The sequence below is a fragment of the Protopterus annectens genome, chromosome 17.part0, assembly GCF_019279795.1.
Source record: "Protopterus annectens isolate FY-2018-M chromosome 17.part0, PAN1.0, whole genome shotgun sequence".
NCBI classification, from domain to species: Eukaryota; Metazoa; Chordata; order Ceratodontiformes; family Protopteridae; genus Protopterus; species Protopterus annectens.
The window spans coordinates 546,790,118-546,812,620 of record NC_056751.1 but is presented as its reverse complement, the minus strand read 5'-3'; positions in this window follow the sequence as shown (position 1 = coordinate 546,812,620).

The window sequence follows — 22,503 nt, the reverse complement described above, 5'->3', positions numbered from 1 at the left end:
ATTATCTGGAAGTAAATCCAAACCTGGATGTTCCATATATTTAAAAATATTTCTTACTAAATATGTAAGACTAATAGTGATATAATTACCTTAAACACATTAATTTGTTAAGTTAATGTATTTAACCTCTTACCTTCCATTTTAATACTTTATATCCTCCTACCTGGGGATTCTAAATTATTTTTTATTGTCACTGATAACTGCCTGTCCCAAGGATGATGGGAATTCATGTTAATAGACCTAACTTCAACAGCTGCATATTCTTTGTATTGCAAACTAGTCCTGATACTTTTGCACATCTTTCAAAAAAATTAATCTCCCTGGAGAGCACCTTAACAACCTTTTGACTACCAGATTGCTGTCATCTGCAAAAAAGTCTTAAGAATTCTTTGCCCCCTTCCTCTAGATAAATCATTTCCAATTTTTCTGTAAACGTTAATGTTAATTCTTCTATCATTAGTAAGAACAACGCTGGAGGGGTAGGGCAACCTTAATGCATTCCATTGCATAATTTCCTTATTTTTATGTTCCTCCATTGACTAATACATCTAATTCCAGAATGAAGTATAATATGCCTGTCCATTTATAAAAATATTCACAAAACCTCTCTTCCATGGTACTTCCATTAGAAATACCACTGTACTGAGTCTTAGGTTCATAGGTTCATATGTGCTTAGTAGGCTAATGACCACTAGGGACATTTTAAGCCTAGCCATGTATCCCAAATCTCTGATACTCTTTAATAAGTGTAAACAGGGGCTTGGAGATAAAACATTTACAAGCAGGCACCTGGGAGATGAACCATTTGCAGGCTGTCTGTGTCCATTACAGACATAGGTACCAAACCAGAGATGAATTTGTTGTACCCCCAACCAATTGTCCAAGCTACACTTGAATTGGGTTCAGGAGAAACTCTGCTTCATATGGATGGGGAGCCTGTTCTAGAGAAGGGATAGTTCATGGGTTCATAAGTCAGTACTAGACTAACTGCCTTTGTAGGCCATTTTAAGCCTAGCCAGTTATCCCATTTGAGAATCCTTGTATCCTTGAACCCTGCACCTTGTGTTTGTAAGGCAAACTCCTTAACCATTATGCCAAAGCCCACCCCCTTTGGGATACATACCTGTTTCTCTAGCAGATCCTCTTTATAGAAGAAGTAAGGTTTAAGTCTTCAGAACAAGTAATTCCGGTGCTGTTTGTTTTGTGGATATGCAGGAGTCTATCAGTATGGGGTCTGACAATGTCTTGTGTGCCAGGTGTAGATCTCCACTGACTAGCCCATAGGGGACAGAATACAGTGATAGGGCTTTGAGGCGGTCTGCATAGGACATGTTGCTTATACCCTGTATTCTTTTAATGCGGAACCTCTGTGGACATTCTAATTGTTGTATGTGCCTGTTTAAGTACATAACAAAAGGGGTATTGTACTCTGATAGGTCTGATGAATGCTGAATACAGTGGAACAATGATTTCCTTGGACCTAGATGCCATATCTCTTTTTATAAATCTCACAACATAGAATGGTTTCCAGATTGTTCTAGACACATAATGGTCAAAGACTAGATTATTGTCTATGTGTGTCCCATAGTCCCTGACTACTAGGGCAACTCTTAGGGGTGTGGTGTCAATTTGATAGCTATCAGGGGTAGATGACCTCTTGAAGGATACTATTATTTATTTATTTATTTGACATTTGTTTAACGGGGTGGTCTGACTGGGTCTACCGAACCCATTTTCAGCAGAGGCCCGGGGAGAAAAGGTCCACATACAGTACTATACAAATACAGTAAAATCCAATACAGTGCAAATCACATCAGAAATACTATACAAAATACAGTGAAAGAACAAACTATGTTACACGATGTTACAATATATAATACACATCTAGACGATTCTATAGAGTTAAAAACATTATAGACAATAATAGTCACTCTTACTATAGATGACATAGTGTCCAAAAAAAAAATAGTATGTAGGTAGTGCAGTGTGTGATGTTGACTGCTATAATACATGACAAAAAATAAATAAACGATTAACTAGCAGGTTAGTTTCAGTTAGAAAAATAGTTACTATAAAGTTAGTGATGCAGAAAGATAGTGTGAGAGAGAGTTAAGAATAGAAGCAATACAGCCTGACCAGTAACGTAAGGATATGGTATAAAAACAGAGAAGGAGTTAGAAGAGCCTTAGGATCTTGGAGTCTGTGAGGGATTGAAATGTGACTGAAGAGGAGGATGAAGCTAGTGTGGAAGAAGAGGAAGTGCTGAGCATCAGGCAGGCTTTATGCAGGAGCAGAGGCATGTCTTTTTGAGATGATTATTTTAAAGATGCTTTGAACTGGTTTTGGCTAGGCAGAAACCTGATAGCTAGAGGTAGTGAATTCCAAAGTATACAGACAGAGTATGAATACAGAGAATGACCTGGTTTTCTTGTGGGTTTTGAGATAGCTGAGATATTGTCTTCTGATCGTAAGGATCGATTTGGTGTGTAAGGTGTGACTAGATTAGCTAGTGTAGGACAGGCAGTGGGCTTGCAAATAAGGTTGTGCAAGGTAGATAGCTGAATAAAGGCAAGTTGGCTGGGGAGTTCAAGCCAGTTTAGTTCTAGGAGTGGTTTACAGTGGTGTGTGTGATATTTAGAGTTTATGGCAAACTTAGCAACTTTGTTATAGCACTGTTTCATCTTGCTTATGGTAGAAGTTTGTAAGTTAGTTAGGAAAGGGGCACCATAAAAAAGGGAGGGAAGTAAAAATGTTTTTGCAAGGGTAGTTTTGGTTGCTATAGTAAAGAAATGTTTGTAAGGGTCCCAGATTTTCATGAGTTTTCTTTATATTTTACTGTATATGGGGGTCAAATGAAAGTTTATTGTTAATGATAACCCCTAGAAGTTTGGTTTCCTGCACTATTTCTATGACAGTGTTGTCAGATGCAAGGATGTTAAAATGATCAGGAGGTGTTCTTGGGATGAAAGAGTGCTAGTTTTGTCTTCTTTGGATTAAGAAAGAGTTGGGCATTTCTTAGCCAGGATTCAACTGCAGTAAAAGATTGTTGAGTTTTTGAAAGTAGTTCTGGTAGTGATTGAGCAGTACAGATTATGGTGGAATCATCAGCGTACTGAATGAGGGTCCCAGGGTGAGAGACAGTGTAAAGGTTGTTTGTGAAAATGTTGAAGAGTAGGGGTCCTAGGATGGAGCCTTGAGGGACTCCAGTAGGGTTGTGGAGAAAGGGTGAGAGTTCATTGGACAATTTCACTGCTTGTTTATGATCCTTGAGGTAGTTCTGAAACCATTTTACGGTGTTATGTGAGAAGCCTAAATTAGACAGTGAGTTTAATAGTAAGGGGTGAGACACTGTGTCAAAAGCCTTGGAGAGATCAAGGAATACTGAGGTTGTATAGCATCCTGCATCTCTGGCCTTGTTTACAGTGTCTGTAAAAGATAATAGGGCTGGAGCTGTGCTGTGGCTAGTTCGGAAGCCCTGTTGGGTTTTGGTTAAAAGATTGTTTTGCAATAGATATTGCATTACCTGCTGGTGGATACCCCTCTTGAGAATTTTGGATATGGGTGACAAGATGGCTATAGGACAGAAATTGGATAGATCAAAGGAGTTGCCTACTTGTGGATGGGGGTGATGTGAGATTGTTTCATATGGTAGGTACCTCTGATTCAGGCAAAGACCTATTTATAAGGATACTGATTGGGTAGGTGATTGAATTAGCAGCCAGTTTGATGTAGTGTGGTGGAAGATTATCAGCTGAAGTAGAGCATGGTTTTAGTTTATGTATCAGTTTCTTAATGGTGTCAGTAGGTTTGGGCTGAAGTGTGAATGGGGTTTGTATGACATTTTGTTGAGTAGATAGATTATTAATGACAGGGTCATAAGTAGTTGATGGTTTGGGGTTGGTGTCTGAATAGGGTGAAGGGTGGGGGGAGTCCAGCATTAGGGATGTTAGTAAGTAGGTCTGATTTTGATTTTATGAAGTGCTTGTTAAAGTTTTCGGCTATTTGTGATGGAGGGGTATCAGGTGATAGGGTGTGGTCTCTATTTGTTCCAGGGTTAAGTAGAGAAGATATGGAGTGCCAAAATTTATTGGGGTTGATTTTATGTTGGAGTTGAAGCTGGGAATAATATGACTTCTTATCTCTGTTGATTAGTTTTGTCACTTTGTTGCATAGTGTTTTGAAATTGAAATGATTTTGTTCATTTTTGTTCTGTTTCCAGGTTATCCAGGGTAGGTTCCTTTGCTTCATCAAGAGTTTACATTCCTTAGAGAGCCATGGTGCTGAGTTCTTTTTGATTCTTTTCATACGAATGGGAGCTGGGGTATTAAGTATGTGAAGGAAGGTGTTATTAAAGTATAGTACAGCATCATTAAGGGGTAGTTGTTTAAGGGGTGTCCAGTCTATTTCATGTAGATGGTTGAATTTATGCTGACAAAAATTAGCTGAGTTCCTAACTGATTTTACAGTGTGTGCTCTTAGTTGTTGGGAGTTTGTTCTAAGGGAATAAGCTGGCAGATGATCGCTGAGGGAGCTAGACAGTGTACTGGAAAAGGGGTAATTGGCAGGGTGGAATACTAGGAAACAGTCTAGGGTAGTTTAGCAGGTCAGATCTTTGCTGTATCTTGTTGGAGTATGATGAGCTGAGAAAATATCATACCGATTTATAATATTTGTGGGGGAGCTGAAAGCTATGGTTTGCCAATCTATATTTATATATATAATATTATTGTTTTGAAGTTTATTGTTTGCTATTATTGTTATTATGCATTTCCTGGCATTTAATTTTAGTTCATGGCTCTAACACAAGTTATTTGCCTGTGTCGGCCCTTCCTGAAGAACATTAGTGTTGGTGGAGGGTTTTATACCTGCTACTGATTTGCAATTGTCTGCAGATTTGGTCAGCCAGAGGTCCTTGACATTTACCTGGACTTCAGAGAAGTAAACATTTAAAAGGAGCAGCCTCAGGACCAATCTCTGAGGGACTCCACTTGTGACTGTTCTCTTTGTAGAGATGGACTCCCCAATTCTAACAACCTGGATCCTGTTTGTGAGCCATCTGGCTATCCTTTGGGTGACATAAGGGTTTATACCTAATGTCCTGAGTTTATCACCAATGCCCAAGTGAGGTGTTGTGTCAAATGCCTTTGTCAAGTCAAGACAGGCACTGTGAACCATTTTGCCCACATCCATTGCTTTAGTCAACTTCACAAGGAAGTCTACCAGGTTGAGTAGGCATGATCTGCCTTTGATGAAACCAAATTGGGTTGGATCTAGTGTGTGGAGGTTTCCTGTATCGTTACTGATCATTTTCATGATAATTTTATTGTGGTTTTGGCTATGAGAGTAGTAAGATAGTTTCCATGGTTTGTAGATGGCCCACCTTTGTGCAGAGAGATGACTGTTGCTCTTCTCCATTCATGAGGCACAAAGCTGTTTGGAGGCTGCGGTTAAATAACAATTCCAGATGGCCTGATAGGTCATGTTTCATGCTATTTAGAAGGCATTCTGGGACATTGTCTGGGCCCATTGATACAGCGTTCTTGGCCTTAGTGAGGTTATTGAGGACCTGCTCCCTAGTCATAGCTGGGGAGTTAACATCATCATCATCATCGTCATCATCATCGTCATCATCCACAACCCCCTTCTTCCTACTTGTCAACCTCTTAGCACAAGAAATCTGGACAATGGCAAAAACAATAGGAGAAAGGCCCAAAAATAGATGCAGATTTTAAATAGTGTTCTTATAAACTTAGAAAGTTGCTAGAAAGCTGGTTTTGCACTGGCATTCATTTTCTGGAGGATATGAAGTCTGAAACTCAAATGTCTGTCAGTGACTATAGTACTAAACAATTTTTCAGAAAACTTCAAATTTTATGAAGAACAGAACAAAACTATGAGGCAAAAATCTGTACATTCAGCTAAATCAGGACAATTGAGAGGTATGCCCTTCTTCTTATCATTTTCTCTATTGGGTTGGGGTGTCATGTTAACTGTGGTCATCTCTCTTGATTCAATGCTCACTCCTGTTTTCTTTGACACTCATGCCTGACTGTTGCAGATCTCTCACACCTCCTTCCACCTCTTTGCTGGATGCCCTCGTTTCCTCTTACATTCTTCCTGTCTGTCCCAAATCTTCTTCATGAGATTGTCTTCTGTTTTTCTGCACATGTGCTCAGACCACCATAATCTGTTTTCTTTGTTCTTTTCTGCATTTGGAGCTACTTTGGCTTCTGCTCTTATGTCCTCATTTTTTCATCTGTCCCACAATGTGCATTTTGACACCCTTCTCAAGCACTTCATTTCTATCACCTCTAGCTTTATCATCTGCTCTGCATTTACTGACCAGGTTTCTGTACCATACAGTAGTACTGGCCACACCACTGTCTTGTACACCTTACTTTTGTGTTTCTTTGGCATTCTTCTCTCATGCACTACACCTGACACTCTATGCCATTTGGCTGTAGCACCTCTGAATCTAGCTTCGACCTCTTCATTCAGACTTCCCTTCTCCTCAACCACCTGTCCCAGATACCTGAAGCCATTAACCTGTTCCATTATCTTTCTGTTATCTGAATTCCAAGCTTATTTGGATTTCCCCAATATGTTGCCATTGCCACTGTCATATTTGTAATTAGTCTCATCCCATGTGCCTTCACTTTTGCATTCCATTCCCCTAGCCTTTGCAGAAGCCCTTGCTCAGAGTCTATTTGTAATGCCACATCATCTGCATACAGCAACTTTGTTGATCTGCCCCCTTTGATCTGTTTGCTAATGTAGTCCATTATGAGTATGAACAACAGTGAGCTCATATCTGAACCCTGATGCATACCCACTCCCACAGAGAACCTCTCTGTATGACTGAGCACTGTTCTTACTTGAGTCATTGGGTCCTTGTCCATAGCCTGCACTAATTCTAACAATGTTTCTGGGACTTTGAACCACTGCAGTTCTGCCAAAATCTGCTTCCTTGAGACCTTGTCATATGCTTTCTCCAAGTCTAGGAATGCCCAGTAGGACTCTTTCCTCATCTCTAGCTTCTTCTCAACTAGCCGTCTCACTGCAAACATTGGGTCATGTGTGCTGCATTCTGATCTGAATCTGAATTGCTCATCTTCCATCTTACTTTCTACTACTATGAGCATCCATTTATTGATCACCATCTGCAGAACTTTCATCCAGTGTGTCAGGAATTTGATACCTCTGTACTGCCCACAGTTGTGGCTGTCCCCTTTGTTCTTGTACATTAGCATGAGTATGCTTATTCTCCAGTCATCTGGGATAAGCATTTCTCTCCACATTGCTATAAGAACCCTCAGGAGCCATTTCTCCCCTATCTCATTCAGCATTTTTATAATATCTGCTGTGACCTCCTCTCGGCCTGTTTCTTTCCCTGATTTAATTTTCCTTAGTGCCATTCTTACTTCTTCAAGGGTGGGCTCCTCTTCTTCTCTTATTGTAGGCTATGTCTTGGGCAGTACAACTTCTGTGGGTTTTCTTCATTCAGAAGCTGCTGGAAGTTTATTTTCCATCTGCCTTTGATGTATTGACTGGTGAGCAGGTTGTTGCTGGGATCCCTTCTGAAAGGTATCTGACTATGTTCTTTATCTATCTGTCTTTGTCTTGAACCTGATATAGTTTCTTTGTGCCACATATTGTGTCACTTTTCAAAAGCTGGTAGAGTGCCTCCAATGCCCTGTTCTTTGCAATTACAACTCCTTTCTTAGCTTCTTTGTTAGCCAACCAGTATTCCTTCCTAGCCTGGTCCATCTTTTCTATCTCCCACTTTTTCCTACACTCCTCAAAGTGCACAATCTATGATCCATGTTCTCCTATCTTGAGGATACTGCATGTCAAAGTAGATGCCCTAAGCAACTGCTCCACCTATAGAGCACCATGTAGAGTCTGTGTTACTGCCCACAGCTCCATTTATTGGTGAGTTTGAGATGGAAACACTCAGCATGTTTTCCAGAAGTGGGAAGAACCCCAAAGAGACACAGGGAGAACATGCAAACTCCAAACAGGCATTGGCTGGAGGTCAGAATCTAACCTTGTACCTTCTGCATGGGAGGTGAAGACCATAACCATTATGCCAATTGGAGGATTTGTATTTGATTCTATTTCCTAAGGGGAAAGACGTTTTTGATGTAATATTGCAATGCTTGCAATGTCTGTCATATAATATGTTTGCATAACATTTATTAAGGACTATCAATTATTAACCCTTGCCTTCTTTGCAAGGGAAGAAAACAACTTCTTCAGTCAGATAAGTATGTGGTCATGTCTGGTGGCAAGGACCTTTACAAGTATTTTAGTATCCATGTTTAACAACTAGATTTTCCTGTTGTATTCTGGCTCATTGGAGAGATTTTTCCTCTTCTGAAGCATCATTATTGTTGTCTTGTTCATTGAAGATACCAATGATTTTCCCTGCTGGTCTGGTTAAGGAGAGAAGCAAACACAATATCATGGTATCTCTGCCACACTTTAAAAATTCAACATGGAGCTCATCTGCTTCTGGAAATTTCCTAACTCTTATTCTGTTAACTTTTCATTTCAGTTCCTCTTTCGGTATAAACATGGTCAGTTCCTTCCCTGTTTTATTCTGATGTAAATGCTGTTAGAACCCCCAAACTAATCTCCCATTTCTTGTGTTTCTCCACTTGTGTAAAATTCTTCTAAGAAAACTTTCTCCATTCATGCTTCTGTCTGAATATATACATTGTTCCTTTTTTGAATGCTCATGACTTTCTCCACTCTTGTTTATGTCTGAAGGTATACATTGCTCTGTTTTTTAATGGCAGTGACATTCTCCACTACTGATTCTCCCTTTTTAAATGCCCTTGAGTTTTTCCATTCTTGTTTCCATCTGAAGATATACATTATTTCTTATACTACATTTCTACAGTGTTTGTAATGCCTCTCCATACTACCAGCTAGGTGTATATCCTCCTTTCTTCCATTTCATATTTTCTTTTTTTTAAATATTTTTATTAAATTTTAAGAAATAAATTTGCAATAACATTTAATGTAAGTGGAAATATAGATCACAATGTGTAAGAAATAGAAAAAATACATAAAATCAATTATAAAAGGAAGCACACTACAAAGTAACTATTTACAAGAGTGCCTACTAAAACAATAGGTTAACAAATTATTATATATAAATATCACAATCTATTTATTCAGCAGCTCTTTAAGGTTATTCCACATGTTATATGAAGAAATGATTGTGGTAGTCCTTATTCTGATGGTAATGAGTTCCAGTTGACAAACTTCTGATGCAATGTTGATAAATGCATTAAATGAGACAGCAGATTTAGTCTTCTAATTTTTTTGTTATAACTTTTCTTGAGACTGATAAAATCCTCCATAAAAGTGGATATTTTAATCTCAAAACCCATTCAGGTTTTGGAGAATTAAATAATATCATGGATTTTGTTTAAGTAAATTTTTCTGTAAACAGAGCCTGTAAGAAGAAATGTATTTTGTGACAAAAAGGTTTAAGAACAACACAATCAAGAAACATATGCTGCCAGTCTTCTGTAATCTCTAATTTACATCTCAAACGAGCTATCCTGTTCTTAAAAATCAATTCTCCTCTGTGTGTGGTAAAGAGTAATCTATGGATACATTTCCAAGAAAATATTCTCCATTTGAGTGAAGAAGTTGTTTGTTTTGATGAAAATAAAATTAATATTTTATCCTCTTCATTTGGAGATATATTGTTAATGAGTCTAAAATAATTCCAGTAACTAATTTGTATTATAGTCTATTTCTTTTTTAATCTCTTTATGTAATTTAGATAAAAGATGTTTCTCAATTCTATGCTGTTGTTTCCAAAAAGATAGGAAATCAATTAATTTAGGTCTATAACAAATAACAAATACCAGCAGCTGGGATTAACAGTTCATCTGATAAAAATATAAACATAATGAAAAACACTAAAATAATACAAATGAACTGAAACATGGCTATGGTCAGAAAATAAAAGCAAATGGTTTAATAAATCAAAATGCAATGCTTGTTTTAGATGAGATGTTTATTAATTTATTTTCAGTGATTATTTCATGATTTACTTTAGAGTGCTTTTATGTATTTATTATTTGTTTTTAAGTTTCTTAAATATTTATGTCTTTAAGCTGATGTTTCATTGTGCTTGATACTTAGTAAATAGTGATGTAACAGGAAGTTCTTTATACAATGTTTCTTATTGGAACATATATTCTGAAAAGTATTTAAAAGCATAAATCATGCATTTGCTTAGTTTGGTCTGAAGAAGAGGGCTTTTGACATGTGAAAGTACTAACCATTATGTTTATTAAACTATTTGTTTTTATTTTCTGACCCTGGCCATATGTCGGTTCATTTGCATTATTTTAGTGTTTTCATTAGTTTAGGTATATAGCTTCTTACAGTTTGTTGCATTAATTTAATCTTGTGTTCAAGAAACTGTCTACACCTTTGAATATGTAACCATATATCTTTATCCAAGTCAAATTTATTTATTATATAATCTACAGTATGTATTGTTTCTTTATCCATTAATTGAAACCAATATATTAAATTGTTTTCTTTAAAATAGTCATTATTTGTAACTTAAAAGTGGATTTATTATTATGAGTATATGCTATTGGAAAAATAAGAAAAAAAAACATGTTTTATATGTTGTATTTCTGCAAATGAAATTTCTCAAGTTATTCATTATGGTGAGTAGATAAGTAGAATCAAGTGTTTTATTACAATTATTTGAGAAATATTGCTTTAGAAAACAAAGTAAAACATTATTTGAAATTAAAATGTAATTTATATCTTTAAAGTAATTAATCTCTAATACAACGTTTTCCTGCAGCAATTTCCATCTGGCAGTATAATGTTCATTTGACCAATGAATTACTGTCTTAATGATTGAGGCTATTGAATATAACTCTAAGTCTGGTAGCCCAATACCACCAAGTGCCCAATCTCTAGCGTGCTGGATTAAAGTTAACCTAGGTTTTTAGGATACCATAAAAAATTAATATTAAAGAATTAAATTGTTTAATACAGTTTTTGGTGGTGGTAAAGATATTGATTATATAATGTAAAGTATTTTTGGCAGAATAATAATTTTAATTATGGAAAGTCCCTCTAATTATAGAAGTGGATTCCCCTGTTACTGGTGGACTCTGTTGGGGTAGTTTAGGCTGCCCACCATAGGTTCCCTTATATCCATGTGCAGCACTGGATATCCCCTTCTTGTTCAATGATGCCCTGCTTGCTAAGTACAGATCTCTTTTTTTCCCCCTGCTCATCTGCAGAGTTACACTCCAGGGCTGCCAACCACATTCTCATGTCCTCAGGCAAAGTGCTAAGGGTTTGTTACCTCACCAAAAGTTCTGCCAGCCTTTCAAAAATAGTGACCTGACACTCACTCACCTACCTATGAAAATAAGTGCTTAACTCATCCATATAATCAGATATACTTTCATCTGCTTTGTGTCTATATTCATGAAACATTTTTCTGTTAGCTTTAGTTGTTAACTTAAAACATTCCAATAAACATTATTTTACTTTATCATAGCTTAAACAATCAGTATCAGACAATTAAGAAAGAGGAGTTACAGCTTTACCATGAAGTAAGGGGGTCAGGAGCCGTAGTCAGAGCACTCGGTCAACATTATATTGTTTGCATACTCTTTCAAATATATGAATAAAACTATCAAAATTATCACCGTCTGTAAATTGTGGAAGAAATTTACTTACCTTTATTGCTTCTGGGGTTTGGTTGTTCTCCTCTCCATTACCTCCATGACCCTGATGAAGTCTCCCTCTCATGTTGATGCTGTTTCTCATTTTCTTCAGCTTCTAAATGCTGCAATCTTTCATTTTCTTCAGTCTCCAAACACCACAGTTTCTCATTTTCTTTAGTCTACAAATACAGCAGTCTCTCTTTGTTGTTGTGTCTTTCAGCTTTTCCTAGTTAGGGGTTGCCAAAACGGAACTCCGGTCCGCTAATGATTGGCATTAGATTTTTACGTGCTGAGTTGCCGGCCCTAATGCACAACCTTCAACAAAGGTACGCCCATTCACACATGTCTCCACACAGAAGACGCTCTAGCTGAGAATTGAACAGGACAATGTCTTACTGTGAGGCGACAACACTACCGCAGCACCACCACCGCAGTAAAAAAAAATACAGCAGTCTCTCTACTGATTCTAATTCCAAACATTTGGCCTCTCTTTAACTCCAGATGGATTTTTAAATCCTCTGAGGAAAAAGTAAACTGTCCTGTTTCTGAAGGCTGCAAATCCCCATCATCAGACTGTCTTCCTGGTTGCTGGTCTGAGCTGTGACTAAGGCTGAAATGATTTCCCCTTTAGTCAGGTTGGCATGCACCAGTCCTTTGGCTTTGTACACCTTGGCCAACTGGTTCTTTGTCCGCTTGCCATAATTCTCTTTGTCTGCTTTCCCTGACTAAACTAAACTAACAATAAATAAATAAATAAATATATAAATAAAACTGTTGTGAAAATGAAACTCTGTATGTTTGCCTTGTGGCTACTGAGAGTACACACACCTTCAGTGACAACTCTCTACAGGCTACAGAAGTGCATTTAGTATCCACACCACTACTCACCAATATGTGAGGTCCCTCCTCTGGGCCAGTGATCAAGGAGCCTCAATCCTCACCATGGATACTGGTGAGGAATGTTCACTTAGAACAAAAATAGATACACAGTATTTCCAGATGCAGCTCTCTGCATCAAGTACCATTTCCCTTAAGAGCACACAGGGAATACACTCGGTCCTGGGGATGGGGTTCCCTCTCTCTTTTCAGGGCCACAAATAAGATTCCCCACTGACACAACTGTAGAGTCGAGTTCTCAGCCGAGTGTTCCAAACCAAGTCCTCCACCACCTTCTCTGTAAAACCAGTGCCCTGCATCCATATTTCAAGTAGCTGATACACACACACACACACACACACACACACACACACACACACACACACACACACACACACACACACACACACACACTCTTTGAGATGTGATTTTCACACACATACACACACACACACACACACACACACACACACACACACACACACACACACACACACACACACACACACCTGGGAAAGGCTGGCACAGATTTACCTGTTATGCCCTTTATGCCCAGACTATAAGGTAGATATTGCCACCAGAGCACTCCAAAGCCAGCTACTCTAAAGCTCTTACAAGGGTACCCAATTATACTGAGTAAAATTAATACTAATACAAATGGTAATGAGCAGATGGAAAGAGTACTTTGAGGGGTTGATGAATGAAGAGAATGAGAGGGAGAGAAGGTTGGATGATGTGTGGATAGTGAATCATGAAGTGCAGTGGATTAGCAAGGAGGAAATAAGGATAGCTATGAAGAGGATGAAGAACGGAAAGGCTGTTGGTCCAGATGACATACCTGTGGAAGCATGGAGGTGTTTAGGTGAAATGGAAGTGGAGTTTTTAACTAGATTGTTTAATGAAATCTTGGAAAGTGAGAGGATGCCTGAGGAATGGAGAAAAAGTGTTTTGGTACCGATTTGAATAAGGGTGATGTGCAGAGCTGTAGTAACTACAGAGGGATTAAACTGATCAGTCACAACATGAAGTTATGGGAAAGAGTAGTGGAAGCTAGGTTAAGAAGGGAGGTGATGTTTAGTGATCAGCAGTATGGTTTCATGCCAGGAAAGAACACTACAGATGCAATGTTTGCTCTGAGAGTGTTGATGGAGAAGTACAGAGAAGGTCCCTAGTTGCATTGTGTCTTTGTGGATTTAGAGAAAGCATATGACAGGGTGCCTAGAGAGAAGTAGTGGTATTGTATGAGGAAGTTGGGAGTGTCAGAGAAGTATGTAAGAGTGGTACAAGATATGTACGAGGGTAGTGTGACAGCGGTGAGGTCTGCGGTGGGAGTGACAGATGCGTTTAAGGTGGAGGTGGGATTACATCAAGGATCAGCTCTGAGCCCTTTCTTATTTGCAATGGTGATGGACAGGTTGACAGACGAGATCAGACAGGAGTCTCCGTGGACTATGATGTTTGCAGATGATATTGTGATCTGTAGTGAGAGTTGGGAATAGGTGGAGGAGACCCTGGAGAGGTGGAGATATGCTCTAGAGAGAAGAGGAATGAAGGTCAGCAGGACTAAGACAGAATATATGTGTGTGAATGAGAGGAAGGATAGAGGAATGGTGAGGATGCAGGGAGTAGAGGTGGCAAAGGTGAATGAGTTTAAGTACTTGGGATCAACAGTTCAGAGTAATGGTGAGTGTGGAAGAGAGGTGAAGAAGAGAGTACAGGCAGGATGGAGTGGGTGGAGAAGAGTGTCAGGAGTAATTTGTGACAGACGAGTACCAGTAAGAGTGAAAGGGAAGGTCTACAAGAGGGTAGTGAGACCAGCTATGTTATACGGGTTGGAGACAGTGGCATTGACAAAAAGGCAGGAGTCAGAGCTTGACGTGGCAGAGTTGAAGATGTTAAGATTTGCACTGGGTGTGACAAGGATGGACAGGATTAGGAATAAGTATATTAGAAGGTCAGCCCAGGTTGGAAGGTTTGGAGACAAAGCCAGAGAGGCAAGATTACGTTGGTTTGGACATGTGCTGAGGTGGGATGCAGAGTATATTGGGAAAAAGATGCTAAGGATGAAGCTGCCAGGTAACAGGAAATGAGGAAGGCCTAAGATAAGGTTTATGGATGTGGTGAGAGAGGATATGCAGGTGGTTGGTGTGACAGAGCAAGATGCAGAGGACAGGAGGAAATGGAAACAGTTGATCTGCTGTGGCGACCCCTAATGGGAGCAGCCGAAAGAAGAAGAAGAAGAAGACAAATGGTAGTGTTTGACCAATGCAAGAAGGCTATCAGGAACGGCCACATTGTCACCAAATAAATATAAGTACTCTCAAAGGTTAAATTATTCTCTAAAAGACCAGCCACAATAAAACGTTTAAATATATTTAATAATAAATAATAAAAGAGCATGAAAATACTAAATATCTATTTACAATAAACATCAGAGTTTCAGTCATAGGAAATATTAAAAATAACACAGATGAAAAGATTCACACAGATACAGAAAAACAATACTTAACTAATCTTATTGTATTTTCCTGACTGATTTAAAGAATTACTGTTTCCTACTCACTTAATAAAGCAAGGCAAGATGAAGTGGGTGAGTGATCTTGCCAGTTCCAAAACCAACTACCCTGAGGTTCTGTCTCATCTAGTATTAAAACATCATTTCATGCACACAGACAGAGCTTTGTAGAGATGTGTTATAGCATGGAAGCTGTAAAACCATTTCAAAACTTCCACCCTTCCAGGGTTTAGTTCCCCCTTAAGAACAATACAGTTGGATTCCTATTCCTGGTTTTCACAGATGTTTCATCTCTAGCTGCAATCAGAACTGTAAGATACAATCTTTATGGCCTAAACCAGGTACTTTAATTTCAAACTATTTTTTAAAGTTAGCTGAACTGAGATTAACCTCTTCTCTTCCAGTATCCTCTGTTACAATATATTAATTTCAGCAGTTACAATACAGTCTGATATACAGAAGTATTTATTTTCTGTCCAGCAGGACCTGCTGTTGGTACACTTCCAGCACAAGCAGATTTAAAAATACATAAGCATCTGTACAAGTCACTTTGGTATACAAATGATATATAATTCTTTACAAAACTCCAGCTGTCTATGCTGGCATATGTTACACATCTACATATGTTACACATCTACTGCCCTACTTCTCCTGGCATAGCTGACAATACCCCACATAATCACACTGAAATAAGAATTTTATTGCCAAGAAAAAAGGGTTGGAGAAAGCAGATAACCTTGACAAGAGCCTTTCAGTAGAGAAAAGTGTGGAACACATTTGCATTAGTAAAAAGAACTAAAAGGGGGAAAGAAATATTTTTTTTCTAAAGTGGCCTGTAAGATTACCATTTTTGAAAATCAAAGGCTTTCTTGAAATCTGCAAAATCTCTTTATGGAAGATAGAGCAAAAAGGTTCTGAATTTGGATGGCTACTACTATGGTATGTCCATGATCTGCACTAGTGTGCCTTTTATGAACCCTGCATGGGATAGTGGTTCAGCTTAGATAGATATGACTCAGTCCTATTGGCCAGTATTTTTGCATGTAACTTGGTCTCAGTATTAATTAAGGATGGAGGCTGAATATTTTTAACATTAACAAGATCCTTGTCCTGCTTAAAAATCACTGCTATCTTGAATTCTTTAAAAGTGTGTGGGTTGATACCTGTAGTGAAAATTTATAGAAAGAGATCAGTAATAGATGAAGTGCCTTATACTTGTCAGGGGTTAGATCATCAAACCCTGGCACTTTACCTATGAACAAAGTCCATAAACTCTCCCCAATTTCCTATTTGATTGTAGATCCTTGCAGTGTTTCTTTTTCCTCAAATGACACAAATGGTAATGTGAAAGAGTTCAAGAAATCCCTAAATGCAAGTGAGGCTATTTAATCAGGAGTATTGTAATACAGATCCCCGGAAATTCTAGGCATGCCATGCTACTTTCCTGATGGTCAAATATATGTTTCTCATGATAGGAAGTAGCTGATATCATAGCATTAACCTTCTTTCATCTTATTCAAATCATCAGTAACTCGTCTGTCTTGTGGTTGGCCCAAGTTTGAAGGGTTGCTCTTTAAAGGAAAAGTATGCTGCCCTCTTTCTGTTTACTAGCTAAAAGTATCTTTGTTACTTTGTTTTTCTGAAGTGCTGGGCCCTTGATTATGTATGCTCTACAAATAGCTAGAATGCCCTTCAGCTGATCTTTAAAGCATCTTATTTCACTTTCTGAGTTGGCATAGTACCACTGTTTTACCTGCTGAACAAAGAACACATACATTTTACTTGTAGGATTATCATTAAACTGTAGTTGGCATTGATCCCAGTGGTTTATAATTCATGAAAGACTGTACCTTTTGCTGGACAAAACAGATTGTGCCCCATGCTTACTATATGATCTGGTGTCATTACCAAAGTGATCCTCCATATCTTTTGATCTACTTTCTTCTACACTGATTCATCGGGTCTATGTTAAATCATCGAATAAAAAAGCGAACGATGATTTATTGAACCAATGTCAGCGAAAGCTTACAATCTCAAATGCTTAGAACAGCTAATTTTTTCCAAGGGAAGAAAATTGCTGCCCCCCCCAAACAAATTGTAAAACATTACATAAAGTGGGGGGGCTTTGCCCCCACACCCCCCTACTTAAATATGCCAACTCCAAGATTCCACTACAGTCACGAAAATGGCAAAGTAACAGAAGTGGCCAAGCAATTTCTTTCCCAGGGAAAGAATTCACTTATATGCTATTTTGTGCTTTCAAGTTCGATCAAGACATATTCACAAGAATGTATCTTTGATCATTTAATAGGAACCCTGATTCATCAAGGCACACATTGACTAGCTCATGGTCTGAAAGGGTATATGAGAAATACAGGGTATCCTTTGTGGCTTGTAACAAAAGGGGACCCTAGCCAGAAGTCTAGTCAACTATAGACTGTTCTCCTTGTGGAAACAAAGTTTTAACCTGAGTTGTGTGGACTGCATATTCTCCAAATGTCTGTCTCACAGGTTATTATTCATGATGAAATGTTTACCATAGTATGTCTGTCTTTGTTGGGAGAGCTTCTATCTAGAATGGAATCAAAGGTGGTATTTAAGTCTTTCCTATCAATCAAGAAGAATTGTCATCACTGATAGTTCTGGGCTCATGGAAAAAAATTGGAAGAGAATGTGACACCCGTGCACTGGCTCAGCAATCAAGGAGCCTCAATCCTCACCACTAACACCAGTAAGGGGCATCCATATAGGGAAAGAATAATAAATACACACAGTAAAGTGCAATTTCCCTTAAGAGCACACAGAGATCACAGTCAGTCTGGGGCTGATTTCTTCCAGTCTCTCCAGGTACCTAATAAGACTCCCCACTGGCACAGCTATAGGGTCCAGATCTCAGCCTAGAGGACAAGCTAAAACCTCCAGCACCCTCTCTGTACAACCAGTGTTTCATGTCCCTGCCCAAGTAGCTGACACACACACTTTGAGGTAAGAGTTATATACAACCACACAGACACTCCTGGCGAAGGCTGGCGCAGGTTCTATAGCTGTGCCCCTTTTACCCAGACTATACGGTAGAAATCACTGCCACCACCCAGCTAATATTTATCAGCTACTCAAAGGCCCTTAAAAGGGTGTCCAATTATTACTGTGCAATATCATTATCCAAATGGTAAGTGCAACCTAACAGTCAAGACTTATTTGGAGTGACCTGGTACAGCATCACTATATACATGCAATGTACTCTTAGAGTTTAGATTATCTGTACACAAAGCAGCCACAGTTGAAAGGTTTAAAAATATTTAATAATAAATAATAAAAACACAAGACAATACTTCTTACTACACAGTGCTAGTCAAGAGTTCAGAGATCACAGAGAAATACTTAGAATTATACAGTACAAAAGTTCTGACATCACAGATAACAAACTAGTCTAATCTTCCTATTTCCTAGCTATATCTAAGAGAAAACACAGTTCTATATAACGTACATATAGAGCAAGACAGGGCTGGTGATGTTGGATGTTCTCAAGACAAAATGCTCTGAGATCTCCGATTCTCTCTCTTTAAATTGATAACACAGAGCTGCTTCACATGACATCATTCTTCATACTTCTCTGGTGTTCCCAGGCTAACAGAAACTACATTTACATTCTTTACACCTGGTCAGAAACCAGAGCAATAAAGGACATTTATACATGCAAATTCTAGCCATTAACTCTGGTCTTAAAACAATAGGTAGGATGTCTCCCTTTAGACATATTGACTCAGAATGTTGACATCAAAGACAGTCATAAAATGCTTGACTTAGCTTTCTTACAGCAGAGTGCACTGTTGTTACATTTTTGCAGTTCAATATCCAATGCAGTTTTTTCACATTTAAGAGAACAGCCTGTGGCTTACATTAATATTTACAAATGGCAAAATTATCTACAAAATCCTATCTGGCTAGACTGGCAGCCTTCACCCATTTTCACAGAGAAGGCTGGAGAATCCTTGCTGGGACCATAAACTTTAACCCCTACCCCCAAACATATTAATAAGTCATCTATTATCTTTATCTTTGCTTATCCCAACATCTTGCCATCTAGTCGATCAACAATAAAAGCAAATTTACTCTTTCATGACCTTGAGAAGCTGTAAGCTGCAAGTTGGCCATATAATTTTTATTATTATTATTATTATTATTATTATTATTATTATTATTGTTATTGTTATTATTATTTATTTATTGTTTTTTAAGAAGTGAATGTGTTTTCTTGCTATTTTTAGTCTTCTGAAATTATGTCTAGTTTGTGTTTTGTTGTATAGATTTAGAAGATATTCCTTTCATTTTTAGAGTTAAGCCCTGAAACATTAAGAGTTTGAATGGTAATATCCCCAACAAACATATTAAGGATAACCAGTAACTATTCAGTAACAAATAACAACTAACCAGAGAAAACTACATGGCTCAAGACAGTCATGTGATCATTTACTTACTGTGCAAAACAGTGTAGCTCATTTGGATAATAATCATCTAAAAAACAACAATTGCAAATAAAGTTAGAAATATTCAAAAACAGCAATACCACAAAAAGCTGTTTAGGCACTGGAGCACTCACATGCTAAAAGCACTAACAATAGCAAATGTTGGGGTCTGAGTCATCACCCCAGGCATAATGGCAAAAACTAGAAAAATACACTAAGCTTATTTGTTTTGTTTTTTTCCCCATTAGAAAACTTTATATTGTTGACGCAGGAGCAAAATAAATAGTTCACTGGCTTAGGATATGACTCATGATTTGAGTTTTTCTTGCTGCCCCCTCAAAATCTACCACATATAGGGACACAGTCTTTAAAAGCAAACCTTTCTCACCAATAGCAGCTTTGCAAGTGGGTTAAATGCATTGTAAGTGCCCACAGTGAAAAGTTGCCTGGCGACCTCCTTAGGCAGTAGCATTCATAGGCTCCTAGTATCAAGGTAACTATCTGCCACTCAAACTGACTGACTGTGGATCTCCCAGTGGTTTAGGCCACACCATAAATTTTTCAGGACATGTAGCCGGCGTCATTCTCCTTATGTCAGAGGAGATGGTGGATGTTTTAGTTACCAAAACTAGGTTGGGTTCACTTTCCCTACCTACTGGTAGTGGACTCTCTGTAGTATATGTAAGAAGTATGGACTTTTGGTGTCTCAATTTTTTTTTTACTACCACCCGTCTTCACCTTGAGTTATCATATGTTTGAAAACTATGGGAACATCATTAAGTTAACTTTCTGCATTGTCAACACATAATTGGAGAGGTTTTGGAACATTTTGCCACACCAGCTGAAATTTGTTTTCTTCCTTAACATTCCACAAAATGTCCTTTTTCCCCTGCAGTATATGGGTTTAGATAACATTTTCTGAAGTGGCTGGTTTGCAAGAGGGGTTAGCCTTGTTGATCTGTGCCCTTTGTCAGTAATAATACTTGTTGGTAGTTGACATGTTATCTTCAGATTTTTCTGCATAAAAGTAGCCACATCCTCAGGTTATGTTCCCTCATTCATCCCTAGCAGCCTAATGTTGTTCTCCCGCTAATAATTTCCTGACTCATATATATTTTCCTGGAGGTACTATATAGTAACCTGTTGGTCATGCATAACAGCTTGTATGTCTTGTACCTGGGTGGTATTCACTGAGATTAAAATAAACCAGGAAAGTAGTTTTATTTTCTGTTATTTTCTGCTGCCTTGTTTAAAGCAAATGTGTTTGCAAGGACCTAACTCAAAATGGATATCAGATTATTAAGCTTACCCTCCACTGAAGATAGTTACAGTTGGGGTGAGTCCACTGGAGAAGCCAGATAGTTCATCATATTGCCTGACAAATTGACCATAACTCCACAGAGCAGAATGTTCTATGCTTGAACTGTGAACAAGGTGAAAAAGGTACAGATCAGTAACAAAAAAAAAAGCTTAAGAAATTTCTTGCAGCCCAAGAGTGCAGGAATTAAGCTGTTGCCATCATTTCATCTAGCTTCATCCCATCATCCATTAAAAAATGTGTTTGTTCTTTAGAAGCTTACCTAACATGAAACTGCTTTTAGTGATTTCCTTTTGTATACGAATGCTCACTCTGAGCTGCTTATCGGTGTTTAACCCATGAAGTTTATCTGTGTTCACTTCCTCAAGATTTGAGGAGTCATTTGTCATAACAGAATGTGTCTTCATTGGTGGTAGCAGCAGAGTTTAGTAATCTGAAGACCCATGACATTCAGCCATGATTCAAGCAGAAGACCCATGACATTCAGCCATGATTCAAGCAGAAGACCCATGACATTCAGCCATGATTCAAGCAGAAGACCCATGCCATTTTTTTATGAGGGAGCTGGTAATGTTTTGAAAATCTTCTAAAATAGCAATAGTTGATTCAAAGCATATTGCATTAGCTTGGCATTCCCATTGGTCATATTGTTCAAAAATATTGCAAAAAGAAACTAGCCAAGTATAGAACCCTAGGAAACTCCAACTCTAGCTGGTCATTATGCAGATGAATCATTGTTCTGTTTCACTGTCTATGTCTTTGTGCTGAGATAACTGGAGAACAATCTAATAATACTTGCTGTGATGCCAATGCTTTTGAGCAGAAATATGACTTTATCATGTGATACTGTGTTGAAGGTTTTCAATAGGTCCAGAAAAAAAATGTCTCAGTACATTTTCCAGAGTGGAGTTCACTATTGATGCATTAAATGAGGTCAAAGAGAGCTGTGATGGTATGTAATCTGGACCTAAATCTTTGCTGAGAGTAAGATGTCAGTGACTAAGTGATTAAGAAGTTGTTGATACATACATTTCTACAGTGTTTGAGAAAGGGGAGAGTAAGGAGGGACAATGGGGCAGTAGCTATATAGGCACATGGAGGAAAAACTCTTATTTAGGGGAGCTAATGCTGATTTGTTACTTCTCTTTTCAAGAGGGATGTGTTTATTAGTATTGTGACTAGGTAGATGGTAGGAGGAGCAGTGAGCTCGAGACAATCAGGAGAGGCTGTCAGAAGTAGACAACCATTTTTACCAAGCAAAGCTAAATAGTTTATGAATTGTGACCATCCTAAATATTAGATGAGCAAATCAAGGCTACAAGTATTGCAACAAGAGTACTATACAGGGTATAAAGGAAAATGAGCTTTTATACAGAGTTAGTAGAATGGGTAGCGTTTTTTTTGTCAATTGAAACATCATCTAATTATTAGAATGAGGAAGGGAGATGAGAGTGAGCAGGGTCAAAAAAAGTCAATTAACTGATCTCCAAAAATGTTTGGATTGTGTGTATTCTCACTGTTTCCTGATAAAATATGACTTTATGAATTTTATTATGACTACAGCATTACATTTATCAATTGTATTATTACTGTATTATG